General features: G+C 37.7%; 1 protein-coding gene across 2 annotated transcripts in view; it reads left to right on the top strand.

Annotated features, from left to right (window-relative positions):
• Positions 1 to 3647: 3647 nt before the first annotated feature.
• LOC118163294 (cadherin-12) overlaps positions 3648 to 22920 on the top strand; it is a 570217-nt gene continuing 550944 nt past the window's right edge. For both annotated transcript variants that reach the window (XM_035319833.1, XM_035319828.1), the window contains exon 1: positions 3648 to 3942. The gene's annotated coding sequence lies outside the window, so the exon portion shown is untranslated. The remainder of the gene's footprint in view (positions 3943 to 22920) is intronic.

Raw genomic sequence — 22920 nt, 5'->3', positions numbered from 1 at the left:
AGGAGTGGAGGGGGCTAGTTGAGAGACTGCGAATTCTCCATCCTTGGAGGAGTTTGGGGGCAGATTTGGGATCAGCTGGGAGTGGTGACACTGTTTCTGCCTTTGCCTCCTGTCTTAGGGTGGGACTTCCAACACTGATCAGCTCCAGCTATGGTAGTGCTGGATCTCCAGTTGGTTTTCTCTAGGTGTCACCATAACAGTGTCTAATTGTTACTCCAGTCTTATTGTTATTTGGGTAACTGATGAACATTGTAGTGCACCGCTTAAGAGGTAGGTTACTGCTTTACTAATGTAATGTACTGGTTTATGTTTAAGCAGGTCTAACTGTATAAGTTTCAGAAATGAGAAAAGTTATGATGGGTTGCTAGTAAATAAGCAAGGTTTCTGTGTACTGATATAAATAAGCTTTTTCTTTGAATCTTGTCTGGAATAGGTCTACCCAAAGGAAACTCACAGGCAGACTGCTTTACCACGTTCTATACATACACACACATAAATATGTTTACTGATTTACAAAATCCACCAGTGAAATTGCTGATCTCTTTTAGCTTTGACATGCAGTACTTGGGTTTTTAATCCTAGTTTGACACTGTAGATTAGCTAATTGTCCATACAATTTACTATACCAACCCACTACCCTTCTAGATCTGTAACACCTACAGTCAGGTGAATAAGAATCTCCATAAATAAATACAGTTATTCATATAAATATGCTTACATCAGGCTGCAAGTCTAAAAATCTCAGATTTTATCTTGGATGAGAAATTTTTATTTTAGACTCCATAATGGGGATTTGCCCAGTCTATCTTCTTAACATACATGTTAAGAAGATTTCAAAGAAATGCCGAGCATCTAGTCAAAGAAAGCAAGTGGCTTGAGTTACCTGGACAAACACTTAAATTATTAGCAAGGGAGTTAAGAGATGGGATTTTCTCATGTTTATTTCTACTGGATAGCAAGGTCATTTTCAGAAAGAAGGAATCATCTAAGTTCCTCTGAATGCATCCTTCTCCATCTTACACATTGTGGATTGTTTTCAAATTAAATAAGTATTCTCTCGTAAGTAAGTAACCCTATCTCTATTTTACAGTGAAGCAAGGAAACAAGCTGTTGGTTTTCAAAGATTTATTTATTTTTTTAAACAAATTAAATTCTTAAAAATATACACTTCTTTGTGACAGATAAATAGAGCAAAATTGGAGACTAAAATTACCACATTAATTTTTTGTCTTTCCAAAGAATTGTAACTTTCTTTGTAAATGACACTGGTTCATTTTTTAGGATTTCTTTTGGTCTTTCAATTGCCAAACTTTAAATACAACTGTAAAGCTACAAAAAAAAAAAAAAAAAAAAAAAAAAAAAGCTTCTAAATGTTGCAGCAGTTTTACAGGTAGTGTAAGCTTTATTATTGGTACTTTCAATTTTAAGGGAATAGCTAGAATTAATAAACTTTTTAAAGCCACCTCTATGTTATCATAAAAGGAAACGAGGAAATGGTATAGCAAAGTTTTTCTTGCGAACAATTAATAGGAATGACTACAATGAAAATTATACTTGCCAATGATCTCCTAGTGGTATATCATAAACTCTTCCTCCATCACTGCCCTTCTATAGCACAGTGACCGTAGACACTTTCAGGGCTTATTCACATGATGGACAGGAAAAGAAATTGTTGGATTTGTTGAGTCCCTCAGAGTTATTTGAATTTGTCATGGCACTCTCAACTTTCTTCACTCCAAAGACAGGACTCCATTACCTTTCTTTGTGAAGAACACTCTTAAGAGTGTCTGCATAAACAGCTCTCAGAGTATGTTTTTTTTTTTTTTTTTTTTTTTTTTTTTTCTTCGTGACTACCGGCATTTTCATGTACAACACATTAACTCACTCTTTTGAAGAAACCGGGCTTTGAATAGCTCACAGGTTAGAGCACACGTTTTTTCCTGTGTTTTACTATGTGGCTGTGTAGCAACTGAGAAGGAGCTGTGGGGCAGGACTGTGGCTGGACTGGGAGTGCTGGCCAGCTGTGGAGCAGACCACTTCCCTACTCCCAGCACTGGAGCCTTTCTTCTTTGAAGAAAGGCTTGGCGCTCAGTGAGGGGAGAAAGGTTTGCTTTCCTTCAGGCTCCTTCAGCCATATGGTAGCTCCCAAGCTGTTAACTCTGGGAGAAGGGATGTCCTCTTTTCGCATCATACCAGAAATTTGGTTAGTATTAAATGTACATTCAGCAAATACCAGAGCTGCACATCACCAGCTGTGAGATGGCATCTAGAATGGGGTAAGACAGAGAAACTTTACATGTCCTAGCTTAGCCTAACCTCTGTGGTTCTTTGGCTGTTTTGACATCAACCCTACCCTTTCCCCGAAGCTACTTTTGAGAAAGAGGGCTGCTGAGGCTGAGGCTGCATGTCCTATGACCCATCCTAATAGGCTGCAAATGGCCCTCTATCCAGAAGCCAAACCTCTCTGCATCATGTCTTTGTGATGCTGAAGGAGATGATTACTTTTTGCTTCGGCCACAGAAAGATGGGTGGGCTGAAAGGAAGTCCTCCTCTGCTGCGTGAGAGCTGCTTTGTGTTTCACTGCACATGTAGCCTGTTTTCCCTATTTGGCTAAAATTAATGGAGTTGCTGCCTGCCACTTTAAAATCCGTGCAAGTATGCGTAATTCATCTGCCCATCTATGACAACTGAGCACTATGTTATACATAGCACTGCACTCCTATCTGCTAAGCAGAGGAAACCTCAGTGTTTTTTAACTAGGCTGGTTGCCTAATTTGCAAGTACAAAGTTGAAGATACTGAAATGTTATGAAGACTGCGTTGTCCATGTGAAAGGGAGCAGGCTTAGGGTTGTGTGGCCAACATACCTCTGTGGTTGTGTATTTTATCCATCTTTTCCCTCTGAATTTAAGTCCTTTTAAAATGTTTTCTTTACAAGAATCCATGTAGCTTTTTTGCTTTTGGTTTAGAAATACAGTCCCTCAGAGTTTACCTGTTTCACAACAGTTCTTGCCTACAAATAAACACCAAGAAAACAAACAAGAAAAAGGCATATTTATGTTGAGGGTGTAAGAGTAAAGTTATTTCTTAAAATGTAAAACACTCAACATTCTTGAAGAAATGAGAAAACCTTATCCATAAAATAAATTGCAGCACTAGCCAAAGAAAAATCTCTCTCCTGACTTCATTTTTTGACTGCATATGCCACATTTTAAGTTATTGAATGTTTGATTGCAGTTCAGATGTGTTTCATGATTGGAAATACAGAAAGGTTGGTTGGGGGGGGGGAGGGGGAGCACGACAATGATGATATCTGGATGATAGATTATAACGTAGCTTCTCAGGATTTTTTGTTCGGTTTGTGATGCATTACACCTACTGGATGGCAAAGGCATCATCCTGTCAGCTGGCTGACCGCAGCTTGAGATCTTCTGGCTTTCCCGCTGAAGCCTTAGAGAGCCCAAGGAGGGGACGGACGTTTTGGCCAGTCCGAGCTTTTCCCCGCGCAGGAAGCATCCAAGAGCCTGGGTGGAGCTCCAGAAGGGCCGGGTGGTTTTGAAGCAAGGGGTTAAAACTACTTTTCCCAACTCATAACATTTCAAAGGGGAAAATTTTCCGTGGGAGGGGGTTGCGGGAGGGGAGCCTCGCCGGCAATTGGCTGCTCGCCGTCAGCCGCAGCGGAGCCGGGGCTGCTGCCGAGGAGCAGGCATCGATCAGCCGGCTGGGCGGCGGGGAGCCACAGCCGGCCCTTTCTGAGAAGGGAGCCGAGCCCTGCCCGGAAGCCACCAGGGCTTTCCACCTGCCTCGGCTGCCCCGGGGTCTCGCTGAGCGCCGGGGGACCCGCCAAGGGCAGAGGCTCGCCCAGCAGAGGAAGAGGAGCTGCTGGTGCTGCTGTGCACACTGCTGCTGCTGTGCATGCTGCTGCTGCGGCTCCTTGCAGCAGGTAGGGCTCCGGCCGGCATGGATGGATGGATGGATGGATGGATGCGGGGAGCCGGTTTGCGCTGTGGGGTTGGCTGTGGGGCGCCCGCAGCATGGGGGAGCCACCGGGGGTGGCGCGGGCAGGCGGCCCGGCCCCGCGAAACTTGGGCAAGTTCTGCAAACTTGGGCTGGGGGCTGCGCCTGCATCCCCGCTGGGTGGGCGCCCACCCCATACAGACCTATGGGGCCGGATGGCCCCCGTGGGGTGGGAGCGGGATCGGTGCCGGGGCCGGCGGGCACAGCCGGGGAGCACTCCGCTTGGAGGGGAGAACCACCGCGTGACGGTGGGAAACTTGAGGCAAACCTGTTTGACATCGTTTCATGTCAGGTTTTTTTTTTTTTTTTTTTTTTTTTTGTTACCGCTCCTTCCTTTTTGTGCGTGTGAAGAAAGGTGGGAATGTGTGTGTGTCGGGGATTTCTGCAGCGTTGACCTTTAAAGGGTTAAGGTGCAATTAAAAGAAAGAAGGTAGGAAGGGGGAATTTGACTTGAAGCAACTTTGAAAACACCCGAGCAGCCTCCTTCCCTTAAAAAAAGGCACTGCAGAAATAATTTGGCCGGGAGAAGTAAAATGCAGCCCTGACATACAAGATGTTCAAATGCAATCCATGCTTTATTATTGCGATGTTTCAAGTTCATCTACAAATGAGTCATGTGATGAGCAGTAGGACATACATAATCCTTCTACAGAGATTTTAACGGAGAGTTTAGCCCTGAATTATAAATCATGCTGTGAGTGTGCCTGTAACAGAACTGTGTGAAGATACTTGCCTTGATAAATATTTCACATGCTCTTTGAATCTGGATGGCTTTGTGGCTTTGGAGTCTCAGTTCCAAACATTTAGCTTAGATTAAGAAGGCTGCATGGTTCTTGTGTTTCCAAAGCATGCCGTGGTGGTGATGGACTTTTGTGCTAATTTCTACATATATGGAGTGATGGTTAATGGCATTTGTTTCTGTATCTGCAAATATCCATACAGAACTGAACAGGAAGGCAGACTATTTCAGTGCTGGATCGCATCAATAAACACTTAGGGTTATTGGGAATTTTTCCCTATTTTCAAGTTCAGATATAGATCACAAAAAAGCTAGCAATACAGGAATACTAAGCAGGTCTGACAGTGTACCTTTTGCTGTGTATGTGGTTCCATTCCAGATACAAAATAGATCAGGATTGAGATGTTTCCCTGAATACAGGATTTTAGGAAATGCACAAAGTGGTCAGGAGGTCTTTATTTCAGCTCTCTGAACATCTTACGAGAGCTTTCATTGATCACAGCATGTTGTTGAGAGGTTTCAAGGCTTCTTACAAAATACTTCCCCAGATCTGAAAGCCAGATGGTTGCGGTGCAGAAGTCATAAGCAGTTAATTGCTGATCTGATCTGAGTGCTCTGGAACATCTCGGCACACAGAGTGAAGGCGTCCAGCTCAGCTGATCCAACTCAGTACCTGGCGCTGCGCTTTGCTGGGATTGGGTCCCTGTTAGAGGGGGCACAGGGAAAACAGGTTCTCTTTTGGAGAAGGTTTTGGACAAGCTTCTCTTTTTATGTTGAAATGTTTTTTTAAAAAAGAAATTTATTTGGCTTTCTCACAGACAGTGTACATATAACATTCTGCCACGAGTTTACTTAATTTGAATTGATTTGTGGCCCCCTCAACTGACCCTTCCTCCCCATCTCCCCCCCAGTAAATATAACAAAGAACTGTTCTCAATGTCAAGTCTGGTATTTGTTTACTCTGTTGAATGGTATACCAGACAGAGATAATATGATCTCCCACAGTTTCCTCTCTGTTCACAATATGTAGACAGAATTCCCTGCAAATACTCAATATTTTGTAGTTTTGGTTTTGCCTTTTTTTTTTTTATGTATAACAGATGTATATGAAGAAATACTGCTTCAGTTGCAGTGACATGCAATATAGAATAGATAACAGAAAGGCAAATATAAATGTTACATTTGCCTTGCTATATGCAGTTTCTTATTTTGCATCCATCAGTTGGGGTTTTGTTCTTCTGAAGAAAAAGATGACTAGTAATGAGTATTCAGAAGGAAAGCAAATGCTTATTTTGCTTTCTTTCAACCTTAAATAACCCATTAGTTCAATGTTAGCGCTAGAGTTGATTTTAAAATTTTATAAGCTGGCAAATTCCTAAATTGCTTTTCCTTAAGTAATTTTTAGGCTGACAGCTTTTTCACTATTCAGAACATTTTAAATACTCTCCTGAACAAGAATGTTTTAGAAATTGTTGACACCTGTGTAATAGGAGAATTGCATGATGTTTCTGTCTTTATTGCTTTTATCTGCATACTTCTATCATGCTATCTTAAAGGTGTAGTTATAAATGCTTCATAAAAGGTTTAGAAAAGTGTTTAAGTAGGTAAACAGTTATTGCAGTATGAATGAAGTGGGTAGGTTGCACAGAAATGTGCAAAGCATTGTCAAATTCTTCAAATATTCTTATAGTCATCCAGCACTCAGCTAAACTGTAGCATCCTTGTAGGATTTATCTATCTGATATTAACCTTTCTAAGCTATTCAGACATGCACACATAAAATGAAAATGTTACAGTAAAACAGAGAGGATAAAGTGAGGGTATGAATTTGCATTGTCTTTCTAGTGGCGGGGTGGGTACTCCTGTCTGCTGTATGCACAGCCAGGGAAATATATGCAGCCATCTCATTTGGAGAGTGTGGGGTTTTCCTTCATGCATGCGTCACACTAGAAAACTGATCATGGTTTCTTATGTGCTCATTGGCTCTTAAAATACGAAAACAAAAAAAAAATACTTTGAACACTTTTTTCTCTTGTGAGGCATAGCTGATCATAATTATCAGCGTTCTTAGGAAGGTGTATGAAAAGAATTTCTGTACACACATCATTCTGAAGATGACGGTGTCTGCCCAGGGAGATATACCTGTTGCTCTTGAATGTATTGCTTTTGCTTATATTTATGCTTGTAAAGATACATCTGTGTTCTTAGTTTCTAGATGTTATATAGTTGTCTGAAACTTTTACAACCAAGAAGCAAAATATGTTTTAAGTTTGGATATCTTTTCTTTAGAAGCTGTATTTTTGTCATACACTGATCTGATTTTTTTTTTTTTTTTTGGGGGGGTGATTCTTTAGGAACCCAGGAGTTGGACTAGATGGTCCTTGTGGGTCCCTTCCAGCTCAGATATTCTATGATTCTAGTTCTGATTCCAACAATGTACATCAATAAGTGCTTATTTAACAGTAATCAAATGTTGATAAAAGTTCTGCCTTGTACTTTAATACCACACAATTGAGTTAATAGTAGAGACGTGAGTATAGTGTGAAATCGTTTTGTGATGACGCCTTGCATTTTGATTAGGTTATGACAGTTGTCCAATTCACAGTCAAAAGGTTTTGGGAAAAAAAAAAATCATATTTCTATTAAGCAATTCTGTTTCTTGCCTTTGGGAATACTATACTGTTTTCTGAATAATTTTCGGACAATAAATAAATAAATAAATAAATAAATAAATAAATAAATTGTTGAATAACTCCAGTAGAAGTGTCATCTTCTTCTGAAAATCTAGGTCAGTTAGATTATAGTGTAAATACATTTAAAATAAATAAATAAATAAATAAATAAATAAATAAAATTAATGTATACAAGATCAAAATTATGTCTTTGTAATTCCACTTCATTTCCACATCAGCAATCCTTTCTGACAGCTGATGTGTTTGAACCTGAAAATTAATAGAACAATTAATGCAAACATTAATAGAGGCAGGTGAGAAACAGAACATGAAAAATGAACATTGATTCCATACTAGCTTGATTTTTCTTAATTTAACCATGGCTTTTCTATTTGTGCGTTAAGACAAGAAACTGTAATTCCTCTACATTTATCTGCTCCACTTCAAATGATATGTATTTACCTACAGAATTGCTATATTGGTTGGCTTCCAAGCTATTCATTTGCAAAACACTTGGAGAGATCTGGAACATGGTGTTTGTTATATGAGGCCAAATACTATTCTGCTTTTTAAAATAACTCAGGAAAATGCCTTCACTTAAAGCATTTCTATGTATACACAAGTCTGGGTGTGCTTATACAGACCTTTTAAACAGAGACATTTTTATGAGACATTTTTAAAGGAGAAGAGAATTTGAGTTAATATAGCACTTACCATGTTTAAGGTATCACAAAGCAATGAGTTATGGAGCACAGTGTCAAGAGAGACTGGATAGCTAAATGCTGCTAAGAAGAGATGTTGCCTGAAGTGTTAAATGTTATAACTGTGTTAAGAAAAATATCATGAGATTCTTGCTTTTTCTTGGTCAACTTACTGTTCACTGAAGGGATTGAAATAAAACATCTTATTCAAGAGATGGCCCTTCTGTTTTCCCACTCTAGATTTCACTTTCCTGGAAGTCTTCTATGGGGATAAAGAGCCTAGGCTCTGCTGTGGTATATTAATTGGTATACTCACTTGTACTGGTCTAGTGTTAGGAGCTGTGTAATCTTATAAGTGGTCCTGCCATAGTAGTAATGTCCAGTAACTGGTGGAAGTGATATGTTGGGGTATATTTGCAAATGAGCATTATTTTGTACTGTGATAGTGACAGACTCCACTGTATAAACCTGGCAGGGTATTATATAAGGTAAAAAACAGGGTGATGGAGTACAGATTCAGTCATCCCTCTTTAATGCAATTTGCTATTCAGAGGCTTCAATTCAAATAGATGGTTACGTCTGTCTCAGTTCAGGATGACACTTTGGAGTCCGCCTAATATTAAGAGATGTTTTCCACATGCTCCAGTGTGGTTTTCAGAATCTCCCTGTTAAAGAAGGTACTTGTTTTTCCTGACAAGTACAATGAAGTATTAATCATTTCTAATTACTGAATAGTCTGCATTGGTATTGACTAAAACAAGAGTAAAATATACTGTTTGGGCACATTGTTTTTTTAGATCCTCTTTCCTAATTTAGTTGCTCTTTATTGTTTTAACTTGACTGATTTGTTTCTTTTTATCCAATGAAAGTTGTGAAGAGACACTGAAATAAGTGCTTTGCTAACACCAAAAAGGGATTGCTTTTCCTGACAATTACATACTTTATTTTTTGCTTTGCATTGTGTTTTTATTTTCTTTGTCTCGATACATAGATTCATACTACATACAGCAAAATTTAGTTATAAACTGAGTTTTGAGATGCCCCAGTCAGAGCTTCAAAGTAGGTGATCTTATTGCACTTACTGTCTTTGAGTTCCTATTGTCATTTACCAGTAGAATGCTCCAAAGATATCCTTGTATTGAGAATGAGAGGCTGCAGGCTATGCGGCACCTTCACCCCAGAGGTAGTCTTTTTCAATTCTGTTTTCTAGATTTTTTTCTTATATAAACTGCTGGAAACTTTGACAAAAGCATGAAATACAATGAGACATGTGAAATTAGAGATGCACCTTGCAAATGACTTGAGCAGAAACAAAACACTTCAAAATAACAAAGTGAGTCTCAGGGAGAATGTGTTAATGATCTGATGGATTGGACTGCATATGAAAAGATAATGATGGCAAAAAGGGAAATGATAGTACTGAAATCCACCCTTGGTTTAAAACACTTAGGTTTGATTTCTCTTCTTCTAGCTAACTACAGTTGAATAAAGCCTCTTTGCTTCAACTTTCCTGGCATTAATGGAAATAGCCCTGGTTCTGGTATCTGTCAGAGAAATAAAGCAATATAATTCACTGAAGAGACAGCTCAATGAACTAGCGTGACAGGCTTGATTCATCAGCGTCTTTCATGTTGTGTTCCAACAGTAATTATTTATTCCTCTAGAAACTGGCTTCAGTTTGGGTTGATCCTTCTCTCTATGGGAGCAGAGAGAAGAAATAAAGCTGGCTTAACCTTGCTTGGAGACTCCCTCTGTCAAAAAGATATTGCTGTTCTGCTACTGGCAAATAATGGGCATTAGGCCAGGCAGAGCCTTGGCTACCATGTTGCTGCCCTGCTCATTACATACCTGCTGGTAAAGCTCCTCTTGGGAGCTACGATTAGTACAGTTAAGGAAAGCCATGGAAGTGCACTGTAGATTTCCTTGGCAGTGGATCAGCAGTCAGCAGAATGGCCTGGATCTAACCCTCTTTCTTCAGATGGCAAGCCTTGTGCAAGCAGATTCTCCTATGAAACTGTTGCTGTCTAACATCCCCACTTGGTTGGGCTGATACATGAAAGTGAAGGATTAATTAAGTGCAAATTAATAGAAACATGCACATTTAATGAAGATTCACCTGAAGTGTAAGACCATACCCTCAAGTCATTTGTTTCATACCAGTCTGCCCCTTTCTTACCATCTGTCTTTACCCTTTCTTAATTTATAAGCTCCATTTTAGGTCAAAGATTTGACCTTCCTCTTGTGTATTTTCTTTCTCTATCCACTCATAAGCATTACTACTACATACTACTTCAAACCTAAAGCTGTGCTTTTGGCCCACTGTCAGGAGAATTTTTACACACAAACATGCATAGGAATGAGAAATCAAGTCTGTGAGCACGTGGAAGGAAGGTTGTGGTGTGACTTGAAGGACACAATGCTTCATTTAAATTGCATGTTCACAGCAAGAAATATCCCCTCCAGTGCATAAGGACATACAAAAGTAGGCAGCAAGAAGTAAGTAGGTGAGTACCTTTGCATTCTGGTGGCTGTTTTGGAAGATGTGTCAGTTTCTTTCTGTGTTCCAAGGCAGACATATTCACCCACATACCATTTCATGAGGATGCATTTTACTGTGTAAATCTCCTGTACTGAAACCCAGGTTTTTACCTACATACCTAGTCAAACCCTGTTAACACATGGAAAACTTGGTACTGTCACCAGCTGCAACATTGGCTAAAGGCTGTACATGAGTGGCACATTGAGATGGTTTCCTGGTGAACGTGAGTGGGTACATATAAACAGGAGTGAGGTCTTCAGAAAATGTACAGGAACAAAAATATTGCTATTCATTCACTTTTGTTGTTGTTGTTGTTGTTTTTTGAGGTATGTATTATAGTATTATCTGTTCTTAGTGATGGGAGCAGAGAATTATTTCATCAACGTAAAAACTACTGTCAGGTATAGCAAGAGGGGGAAATAATGCAAAACTTTGCTAATGTTGAGTTCTGAGAACTCACCCACATTCTCCAGAAGACAAGAATGAACTTTTCAGGTTAATGTGACTATAATTTCTACAGATTGTAACTCAGAAGATCTAATTTATACTGTTTGTGTGTCTGTGGTGGAGAGAGAAAGTGGTGACAGTATAAGTTGCAGCTGTTTTGTACTATATTCCTAAATTTTCACATAAACAGTTGTGTTGCTTTCTGTATTCTCTTTTCTATCTTGTTGGTTGTCTCCTTATGCAGAGAAATTGTGTTTTTATTCTATTATTAGATCAAATGGAAGTCACGAAGAAGTGCTCCTCACTTGCCTGTATACAGTCCTGAGGGGTCTAAGGGTAAAAATTTCTGCCTGTAGAGGTTGATATGCTACTTAAATTTCATAGCAATTCATATTGGACTATCAGGTAGTTTCCAGAAATACAAGTGTAAGACAGGATTTGAATTTAGAGAAGAGGCTAATGCAGTAGCTTCCTCTAGTGCCTAACATTCGGCAAAATGTCTGTGTGGTTCATGGGGACTTCATTATTATGCAGAAGAATGGTATTTCACTGGATTTGGTTTTCAAGCCATAGAGTGAACTATGTTGTTTAAACATGAATATGAATACCCTTCCTGAAGCTGTGACTGGAGAGTAAAATTGACTACCCTTGTCAGAAGTAAAAACAGTGTGCCACAGTGACTTTCAGTCCAGCAGGTACAAATCTCAGAGGGTTTTGGGGAAGCGTGAAGGAAATTATTATATTAAGTGAGTGTATCAAAAGCAAAATATCTCCCAACAAAGAAGTTAGCAAAACAGTATATGTAGTAATATTTAATAAATTATTCTATTACTCTTTAGAAAGTGTTGTCAAAGCTATTCTGTGATGGGGCCCTGGAAATCGCAAGTGCAAGACAGATGACCTTAAAATACTACAAGTATACTCAGAGCAGATATAAAACACCAGTCATAAGGGAGACAGTCGTAGATATTTTTGAACTTCTCAAGGTGAAAGTGAAGAAAGTGGAAGCTAATAATCTATCATCTAGAAGCAAATAAAAGAGCCCTGGGGTGTTAGGATTACCTATTTCTCCACCATCTAGCAAGTTCTGCTGCACATGCCCCTCCCATATTGCCCCCTCCCTCCCCCCACAGTTCCCCAGGAAAATGCCTTCTTCTCAGCTGCTAAGCCCTTTATCAGGCAAAACTGCTTTGCTGTGGTATATAACAATTTGCTTACTAGACTCATATATTTACTCCCTTTTTGAAGTCAGTTGCTATAAGCTTTGTAGCTTTAAAGATAACAAGTAAAACTTTTTTTTTTTTTTTTCCCTTAAGAAATAAATAATTATTGACTTAAACTTTATTACAGGAAAATTTAGTAGCAAAATAATTCCCTCTTCATTTACAATTCAACAGTCTCAAAGGATGGTGTCCATAATTCTTTGTTGCATCCACAATTAAGTAAAATGGCCAGGATGCAGTAAAAAAAAATGGGGAAAATCTTTGAAAGGGTTGTCTTAATTGATCCTGAAGCTCAGTCCTGTTATCTAAACCAAACAGTAAAGAATTGATATTAACACCTAGATTCATGTCTGTGCGAAATCCGGAGTTCCTAAAGTAGTAATTAAATGGTTTAAAGTTGAAAATCTCCAAAGCTGAATTCTGAAACTCTTTACTGAAGGGCAATGCTAATTTATCATTCAATGCTGATTCAGATTAACTGGAAGTGCTTTAATTTTCACATAGTCCCAATGTTTTAACTCTTTGTTCCATAAAAGTTTGTGAGGAATAAAACCAAATTGAAATCATTGATGATTTCTTCTTCCTTCTTTAAGATGAAATGTAAACTGAGACATATACAAAACTTTCTATATATATGTGTAAGTATGGTTGAATAAAACATTTTAATTTTTTCCTTGTATAAATCTTAGGTTTTCCCTTCTTTCCCACCTATCCTTTAAGGACATACTTAAATTTCAGCTACACTCAGCCTCTGCTCTCTAATAGAATATAAGTCCTTGGAGCATTAACAAATCTCTCAGCTTTTAAATAGACTGTGACCTATTCATTTACGGGGCTACTTCAATAAGGCAATAGCTCACTTAGGTTAATGATGGATCATGGTGTGATTCGATTTGCAGAGTGCTGGCTTGCCCATTATCCCCTAATGTTTGTATGGGTCATGTTATCACATCCAAATAATGATTCATGCCACCCCTTGTTCCTGGAGATATCACAGTGATTACAGAAAAGCTCGGGATGCTAGTACACAAAGACTTTAGGGTTCTGTTGGCTGCTGTTGAATTATTACTTTTGGCTAGAGTATGATAAAGCACGAAAGATTTGGGTTTCTCTGTGACTGTGACACCTTCCTCCTGTGATTCAATTGGCCATCTGGCAGAGCAGACGGGCTGGACGTTTGCAGAAATCAGATCTGTGTCTCTGTCTTTTGCTTCTTGCTTTTTTCTTTTTAGTGAGGAAATTTAGCTGACCCTGACCTGCTGTGACAAATTATTTGCAAGTTGAGTGCCTCGCAATCTTTTTTTTTTTTTTTTTTTTTTTTTTTTTTTCCCTTTCAGTTTGAGTATCTCACATGAAGGTGGAGCAATTTCCATCAGGAAGACAACAAACCTATACATCTGTATGGACTGCAGATACCACTCAGGAGAGACTTGGGCTGGCAGCAACAAGGAGAAGAAGGGAAAAGAGTGATGCTTTCTAGCTGTACATACAATGCAAGTAACAATATAACATTTTTTTTCCAGTGCTGCCCCTGTCATTTATTCTGAAGGATTGTCCTCACATAGGCACAGACAGCAATTCAAACAGACTAAGTGATGGCACAGAATAAGTGAAATTTTGAGTGTGCTTGTAAATGCTTGTAAGATGCTCTTAAGGTTTATTTTTACTTCTCTCTCTCTTTCTCTTTTCCTGGATGATCAGTGTTTTTTCACCTATCACTACATTTATACTATGTGACCATCAGGCTGCTCACTGGTCCAGCTGTTCACAAAGACCAAATCATGTTAAAGGTTTCCAATAAAACTGTCATAAAATTCACTGGAACTAAACCTTCCTAAACATAAAACACTTCAGTTAATATAGACTACAGCTAAAATATGAGTGGGCAGAGGAATAGTTTCCTATCCTTTTCTTATCCAAAGATATCAGACTTAAAGAAATAGAGAAAATGAACTTCTTTGTTTGCTACCAGCTGCACATGCAGCCTACGTAAAGGAGAAATCACTTCTTATGCATAAAGAAATAATGATGTTCTTCATGTGAATTAGTTTTGTTGCAGTTGAATTTAAAGATCCTCCAACAGTTTCTGACACTAGGGAGAAAGAATGGTTATACACCATTCAAGAACACCTTTCTAAGGAAAGCAATTGATATTGAAAAATGCAAGTGGAAAGCACCAGTTAACATTGTTTTTTTTCCCCACTTTCTCTGCTTCTAGATGATGATAAATATAACATAGTCAGCAGTGTCAAGTAGTGATGAAGTATTTTGAAATATGCTTTCTTAACCCTTCAACTCCTTTTATCTCTGACCCATATCTAAAAACTACCTATGTATGTGTACTATAAAACCTATATGTATATATTTCCATAATAGTTCAAATAATGTGGAGTGGGTTGTTTGCCTATGTGAGACATTAGAAATATAGTTCTTTGTGATTAAAATAATATTGCAGTGGTGACCTGCTAGGCAGGGAATAAGGGAAAAAGTTGGGCACTTATTATAAATGAGTAAAGCCATTTCATTACCTTACAATAGATTTGGCTCTAATAACATTTTTATTCTGCTCAAAAATCATTATGCAAAGACCTCCCCAGAAACACTGCCAAGGATCTCAAAACTGTAAGCAGATTTCAAACCTAAATTAGATTTCCCAGCTGCGTAGCGGTATATACACACAATGAAATAGTGAAAAATGGCTTTTGAAATGTTTACTACATCAAAACTCTGAAAAGTTTTGCATATTTTAATTTGCTGAAAGTTGCGGCATATTGAGGGCTCAGAATTCCCTTGTGATATTTGCCTGAAGCTTTAGAAGAAGGAGTTTTTCTTCCTTTTCCCTCCCCCTGCATTAACAGAATAATGATTTTTGAGGATCAATATTACATTTCTGTTTGGAAGCTTTATGTCATGCAATCTTATTTCACTCAAGTGTTTTTGCTCCTAAAGCATATAGGGCTTACTGAAATCTTACAGGATATTCAGAAGCACCATTTGCCAAGACCAAAATCTAAGCTTTATCTCCCTCACCAAAATCCAAGCTTTATCTCCCTCTTCCCAGCTTCTATGTCTCAAAGAAATTATAGCATATTTATCATTTCTGAGAAACATTCAGGACTAGTTCATATTCTGAATACAATGAAGCATCTTTCAAACTCTGCAGACTAGTACTAGACGACATGTGAACTATGGGCATTTTTTTATTTTTTATTTTTTCGCAAGCAAAGCAAAGATTGTCATTCAAACCATAACCATAGCTGTAACTATTACCTTGTAATTTTACAGCACAGTAATTTTTGGAATGAAACATAAAAGCTTAACATTTCAAGTTTTCAAAGTTTGTGTTAGTATTGATATAATTGTCAATAAACGAAGTTGTTTGTAAGGAGTTATGTAAAAAAGAATGGAATTTTACCATTTTGCTTTTATCTTTATCTGAAACATGTAAAAATATTTGATTCACTACATCCTTAATGCTTTTGTGTTAAAAATATTGCAGTGAAAAAGCTGGTCTGAAAGAAGTTAGAAGTTGTTGGTTCTATTGTTTTTTGTTTGTTTGTTTGTTAGTTTGTTTCCACGTAGGCTACTGGAATATACGCTAGGAAGAAGACATTGTAAATATCACCATGGTAAAAGATCTACAAAGGAATTTGTAACTATTTATTTGCTATATGAAAATATGTGGGGAGAATGCATACTTAACATTGTTACTCTTTTTATTGTCTTTGAGAAGATAGAGTTAGGATTCTTGTTCATGTCTAGATTTTTAATGGAAATAAAGATCCTTAGAGGTACTTAGGGTCCTAACTTCCTTGTTTCATTTTAATTACAAAGTAGGAGGTAAATGTTTGCATTTTCTTGAGGATTTAAGTTAAACCTTAGGTAGAGAATGAACCTAGATGAGAAAACATGCAAAGCAAGATTTGAAGCTTTTTATGTCACCAGGAACTGTAAATCTTTAAAAGATATCAGATATGTGTTGTCTCTGTCTTACATGGATACCCACAGGCATGTAAACTTACACTTCTCAAAAGTTAAGAAGCTCATTAGATCTAGCGTACCACAGAATACCTGACAGGAAAAAAAAAAAAAAAAAAATCTTCCCTGCACAACTTTTCCTAGAGTTTGCTTTACTTTTTCTCTACTAAGAAAATACTTTTCAAACTTTAGTGGGCTTAGTTTAGAGTTGAAATGTGGATCTTTCTCATACATTTCATTTTAAATTATAAGGACAATGTTTATTTCTGCCTCAAATATAATTTAGCAATTCCAAGACAAATATGACACTGTACCATGATACCTTGCAAAGGGAATGGATGAGAGAGACATGATTAGCTTTATTTCAGTAGCAGTGGTGACTTTCTAATGACTGTTGTCACTTTATCTTTTCACTTAAACATACTTACATATTTATTTATGTAATATGAGAGGCTGGTCAGCCACTAATGCTGTACATACTATTTTTAGCTGGGTCAGCTTATTTTTGATACTAGGCATCAATAGCTAGTCCTAATGACTTATTCATTCATGTTGCTTCTATGTTTGAATTTTTTATCATTGTTATTTTTATCCCACTTTTAAAGTTGTCAGTCAACTGCAGCAATAGCTTTGGGCATGATGAGATACTAATGAAAAATGGAAAAATAAATAAATAAAATAAAATAATGTAAAAACAGAAGGGTTTGAATTTTAACTAATACTAAGCATATAAACTGTCCACCTTGCATAAGCAGGGAACTGAAAAGAGAGTTGTGAACTACCAAGAATGAGTTAGTTTTGTCAGCTTCAGAATGGGTTGTAGAAGCACTGACCAAAACTTTCCTGATGGAAATATATTTCTTGTCATAATGTGATTTCAGCTGAAGAAAACATTTAGTGAATTTGCTTTCATGAAGGAATGTAAAAAGAGAGATAAATAGGTCAAGCAAAATATTCCCTGGACAAATGCCTGAAAATTGAAAGTATTTAAGTCAGAAAGGTTGCGTGATGTTGTAGTTTTTGCCTTCTTACTCTGAAAGTTAAAAATGCCATTTGGATTTCCTCACCCAGCATGATGCTTTGTGGCCATGACAGTCTTCTGACATGCTCACCCACTATGGAAAGGGGCTGTGAAACAGCTGGGGAGTACAGGACGTATGAGCAGATAGATGTCCCATTAGAACAAGAGGGAGATTCTGTAAGTCTTGAATTCCACTTATCATGTGACATCAAGGAAATATTTGAACTAAGCAATGATGCATTTTGGCTAAAATCTTTTGGTCATTTTTTTTTTTTTTTTTTCCTTGGGAAAGTAGAAATTTTCCAAAAGCAAATCCCTGTATTTGAACATTCCTAAGCAGTCTTCCTACTTTACTACTTCCTAACTCTCACATAAGACTTAGGCCCACAAAGTACATTATATCTGTAGCTTGTGAACTTAGGAATGTGTAATGTTGACTTTATCCATTTTTATTTTTATCATTTATTTATTTATTTATTTTAGAGATGGTCACCGGTAATTTATTCAGCACACTGTCCATTCTGTCACTGTTTCAGTGCAGATAAAGACTAACAGAAGGACAAATAACACCACAGAAAAGTTAAGTATAAGTTTAAGAGCCTGGGAGAAATATTGGCCTTAGTCATTTGAGAATGTAAATAATTATCTTAACATCAAGCACTGGCCCTCTCACACACTTAGTGAAAACCCTGCACATTGCTCTGGCATTCTTGTATAAGCTATGGATGATTCTTTTCGATCTTTTCTGGAGGACATTTATCAGATAGATAGCTTAATGTCTGTGCCTTATGATTTCTTGACAGCTGGCCATAAAACCTGATAAATGCTCCTGCCAACAAAGCACCACGTGGGTTCCAAAAAAAAAGTTTGCAAATTCTAATAATGTAGATTATTTGATTGATGCACAGTATGCAATTTAATTACAAAAATAAATGAGGAAGGGGAAATTTGTCACTTCCCCATTCATTATTCCTTAATTAGACTACAACTAATCAGGGTTCCTGATTGGCTAAAATAACCTCAGGTATAATTTACTGCACTGCCATTACAGTAGGATAGAAAGGAAAGCATGAATTATGTCTCACTGCCAAAACAACACAGTAACAGGGAAACAAGATGAACCTTAAAATATTGTAAACACTGCTCTGTCTGCAATCTGTCAGATTACTAATTTATTACAACAAATGAAATGATTGTCTTGTAAAATTACAGAGTACATTTTTTTTCAATGTGCAATATTTATGTATATTATATTTTGGACTACCAGTGTAAATCAATACTGCACCTGATATCAATGTGTTTGTTTTGATTTTGGCTCATGCAAATGCATTATCCAGATACAGCTTAACATCAGAACATATCATATGGGCCAAATAGATGGTGATAATAACACAGCACTGAGATCATTATGGCTTCATTGTAGAGGCTAAATGTGGAGTACAAAATTTAATTTAGGTTTTCTTTTTTCCTAAGTCATTTATATTTTACCAGTCTAGTTGTGCTGTGATGTCTGCTGAGTGCTTCTGCTACTTGCATTGTTTCTGCTTTAAAGCACATATATTATGGAAGAAGTCAGGACAGAAACAGAAAGTAAACTTTCCTTGTTATGGACTGTACTTGCACATACTTTTCCTTGCAAGTGTCACAAAATGTTTGCTTATATCCTCATGATGCATTCATGCATTGGTGAAAAGAGGATTTTTATTATATGTGACAGCCTAATAACTATGCAGGCAAACAGGACACGCATGCTGATGGATGCAGTCCAGGACACTTAGGTGTAATGATGGGGCCGGGAGGCAGAAAATTCTTCTGTAGAGCTGCCATTGCTTCAAGACATTTTGTATGCCTAGAACAGAGGAAGAGAGAGATGGGAAGAAAGCTGTCAAACTAGAGGTTAGCACAGTGGTTAAGGAGTATTTTTGGGATGTGAGAAAATAAAATGTGAATCCCTATTTGCCTTGGCTTTAGCCCAGCTCTCATTTTAAGTAACTTTAACTCCGTACTATTACAGCCTAAGTCTCTCCAAGGAAGGTATTTAAAATTTTATAAAAATTTAAAAGGTCGTTGGTATAGAGAGGAATTGTAAATGGCTCAGTAGTGCAGCTGGTAGAATGCTTACCCACACTTGCAAAGGCAGGTTGGGTTTCTGTGCCAAGCTAGGCCAAGCAGGGACTTTAAACCCCTTGTTCTCCCTACATCTCGGATGAGTTACCTTCTGAAATAGTAGGTGGTCTAAAATTTATCTTTGGGCTCCTTACAGATGATTCTGCATTGTCTCTCGGAGATGTGGGAACACTTTTGAACTCTCAAAAAGTGTAATGGATAAAATATATATTTTAACCATCTCCCCATACAACTTTGTAAATTCTAATCCAGGGGATGCTTTGCGCTGCATTTATTTCTCAATCTGTTAAGAGTAGACCCGAACTGGTTGAGTAAAAGGGTAGAAAGTGTGAAACAGGAATCTATGAAGAAAGATTTGTAATATTAAATGTCTCACAATGGGAAAACTCTTGAAGGTTATGTCTAAAATCAGAAGTAATTCATCAAAAAGTGCTTATTTCCTTGTAACAGTGGCACACAAAGAGCAGCTTATGCACCCAGTTGATGGCTTAATCAACAAACCACAGATTTGTTTTATTTCCTTTATAATTAAGCAGGTACAATGTATAAGACAGAGTCATGTACAGCCACCTTTAGACCTTAGTGCTTTAAGCACTGCATAAAATACGTCCATCTCAGTAGTCTATCATCAGTAAATTATCACTCAGAATGGCAGAAAATTGTGTGCTTGCCTCTGCTTGTATCTGCAGCCAGGCTGTTTCCTGTGCTGTTGCAGGCAGAGCTTGTCCATGATGTGCAGGACATCTTGGTGTGCATGTGTGTGGACCGACCATCCTGATGGTCTCCTTATTATCTGCTTTTATTCTTAGCGTTTTGATTTGTGTGTGCTTTTTTCTTTCTTTGTGTATACTTCTGCATCTGCATATAATTTGTATTTTTTTCATCTTTCTTCATCTTCCTCTCATTCAAAAGAGGTTATGTAGCTCAGTAATGCTACTTTATTAGGTTTAAGGAGCCTTCTGCTTCATTCCAAGAAAGCTGGGTCACATCTGCAGCAAACAATAGTTCTCAAATGCATTAGATACTGAGGAAGAAGCCTGAGGCTTTATACTGTTAACACACAGTTCTAGTAGCACAAAAAGAGCTAGAATATTTGCATAGCAATCTGCATTTTCAGCCTATTTCTACCTTGGTAGATGTCTCCACCATTTGATTGTACCTCTATTTTTACCTCATCACTTTATAGCAATACACATTTGCAGTGTGGAAATGAGGACATGAAGACATATCCAATGTGTCTGTAACTTCATCTGTAAATACAAGAAAATCTTTGTATACTATAGACTGACCTATGAGAACCTTATTTAAAGAAGCAAGGCAAGAACTCCTAGGTATATGTAATCAATATTATAACTGGATTACTGCAGACATTCTGCAGTAATTCTAGGATTATTTCTGGGGGGGCAAACCCACATGTTAATTCAGTTGGCTATTAAAACATTGCATATTATGACATCTCCTGAATAAATGCTCAGCAAAGAATTTTTATCGTTGTAGAGATGCTAGAATAATTAGGTAGCCAAAATAAGAGAAGTAAGACAGCCTGTGATATAGACTCTTAATATAGTTTTTAAAAGGTACAGAATTATTTCTATTACATTTGTTCACTTCAGGCACCTCCTATCTGACCTTGACAACATTTGCAGCAAGTGCTTTTACAAAAACATTTTTAAGGAAAATTAGTGCTTGAAACTCCCACAAGGATTCAAACATCTCAGCGATTTAAAAAACAAAACCAAAAAACAACACACTGTATTTTATTCGTTGAAGTATTTAAGTTATTTCTGTCAAACATGCAGGCTCTGTACTTAACCTGTTTGATGGTAACTTCAGAATGCTCTCCAGGTACCGCTCTGTCTCATGACAAACTAAAACAATAGCTTTGCAGGTGATGCCATCTGCCTGCATCCTTTGAAATATGATGTTGACAGAAAGCTGATAGCATTAGGAAAGTATTAACTGTTTCTCTGCCAAGCATATCAGCAGCAAATGTACTCCTAATGCTGTGACAACCCGGGCTGTAACTGGGACTACAAAGCTGCACAAGGTCTCCTGTACCACCCCACCAAGACTGCCATAGCAGGTGGATTCCAGGGAGGGCTGCAGCCTTCTCAGACAAGTAGTTCTGGACCAAATAGAGCATAGCAAATTAATATTTCCAGTAGGTTGACCATTTCATTGTTTCTTAGGTTAAGGAAGGCTTTCTATAGGTGAACAAATAGATGCTGTTTCCTGTATTGCTACATAGGATAGGGCAAGAAGATTTTAACTTGGGAAGGTGGAGAAGAATCTCATTTTGAACACTTAATATGTGTATGGAGGCTGCACAGAAGTAAGTTTGCAGATGTAAAATTGCTAATTGACTACTTCATCAGATAACTGAATGAAAGTTTATCCGCAAGGAAAACTCTTTTCTCTGTTTTTCCCCAAATCCTAGTTCTTAAAATGTGGCTTGGTTTTATATGGAATATTTTTATATTTTGACCTGTATAATATTTTGTGTGCTTATATAGATAAAACCTATGGGTGCTACCTTCAAATATAATATATTATTCAGAGAAAGAAGCATCATACTTTTACTGGTGATGTCTTTAAAATATACTGGAAATATTTTCCAAAATATATTTGACTTACATTGAATTCAATATATTGAGTTAAATGAGATGTGTAAAACAGTGTTTAATAGTTCCATCTGGCAACTTAATTACTCTTACTATTCTTCCATATGTTGAAAAGCAGCTTTGGTCCAGCTTCACTAAAATCAGAAGAGTTCAGCTGATTAACTTCCTTGTACCTGTGAGTTTTTCCATAGCAGAGTCCCCATGACACCAAACAAAAATACCTAGTTGAGCCAGCTGCCCCTTACCATGTCTTCATGTACACTGGATTGTTATGAAAATGCTGCCTCATAGTCTGAGGTGGAAGCCTGAGCCATGTAAGCCGTTAGGTGTGACAAAGCTGCAGAACAGGGTTGTGAGCCCATATAGATACGCACAGTGTCACAGAAAGTATGTACCTCTACTCCTGTGGAGGTGTGAGGCTACAGATGTATATACTCCTTGTATCTAATTCCCTGTATGCCTGCATGCAGGTGACAAAACAGTATTAATCCCTATCAAAATGGGAGGCCCGGAAGAAGAAAGAAAGATATGAAGACAATGAAGAAATGTCACATAGATCTCACTCTCCTGAAAACTAAAGAATGGGTCAATGATAAATTTGATGTGCAGAAAAGTAGCCTCAAACAATTCCCCTCTTCTAATTTCTAAAATGATTTGCCTGTTAGCCTAAACTTTTGATGCAACTTCAGTTCAGCCCACTATATTTGAACACTTAAAACCAACCTTTGACATACCTCCCTGGTGGCTTTTTCTGGACTTGATGGACTGGAAGAGAATATTTTCACTCTGAAACCCAAACACTGCATTGTTAAAAGTATTCTTTCAGAAGTGAATGT

Source organism: Oxyura jamaicensis, chromosome 2 (genome assembly GCF_011077185.1).
Source record: "Oxyura jamaicensis isolate SHBP4307 breed ruddy duck chromosome 2, BPBGC_Ojam_1.0, whole genome shotgun sequence".
Classification (NCBI taxonomy): Eukaryota; Metazoa; Chordata; class Aves; order Anseriformes; family Anatidae; genus Oxyura; species Oxyura jamaicensis.
Note: the sequence above shows the minus strand (reverse complement) of the source record. Positions and strands in the feature narration are given on the sequence as shown.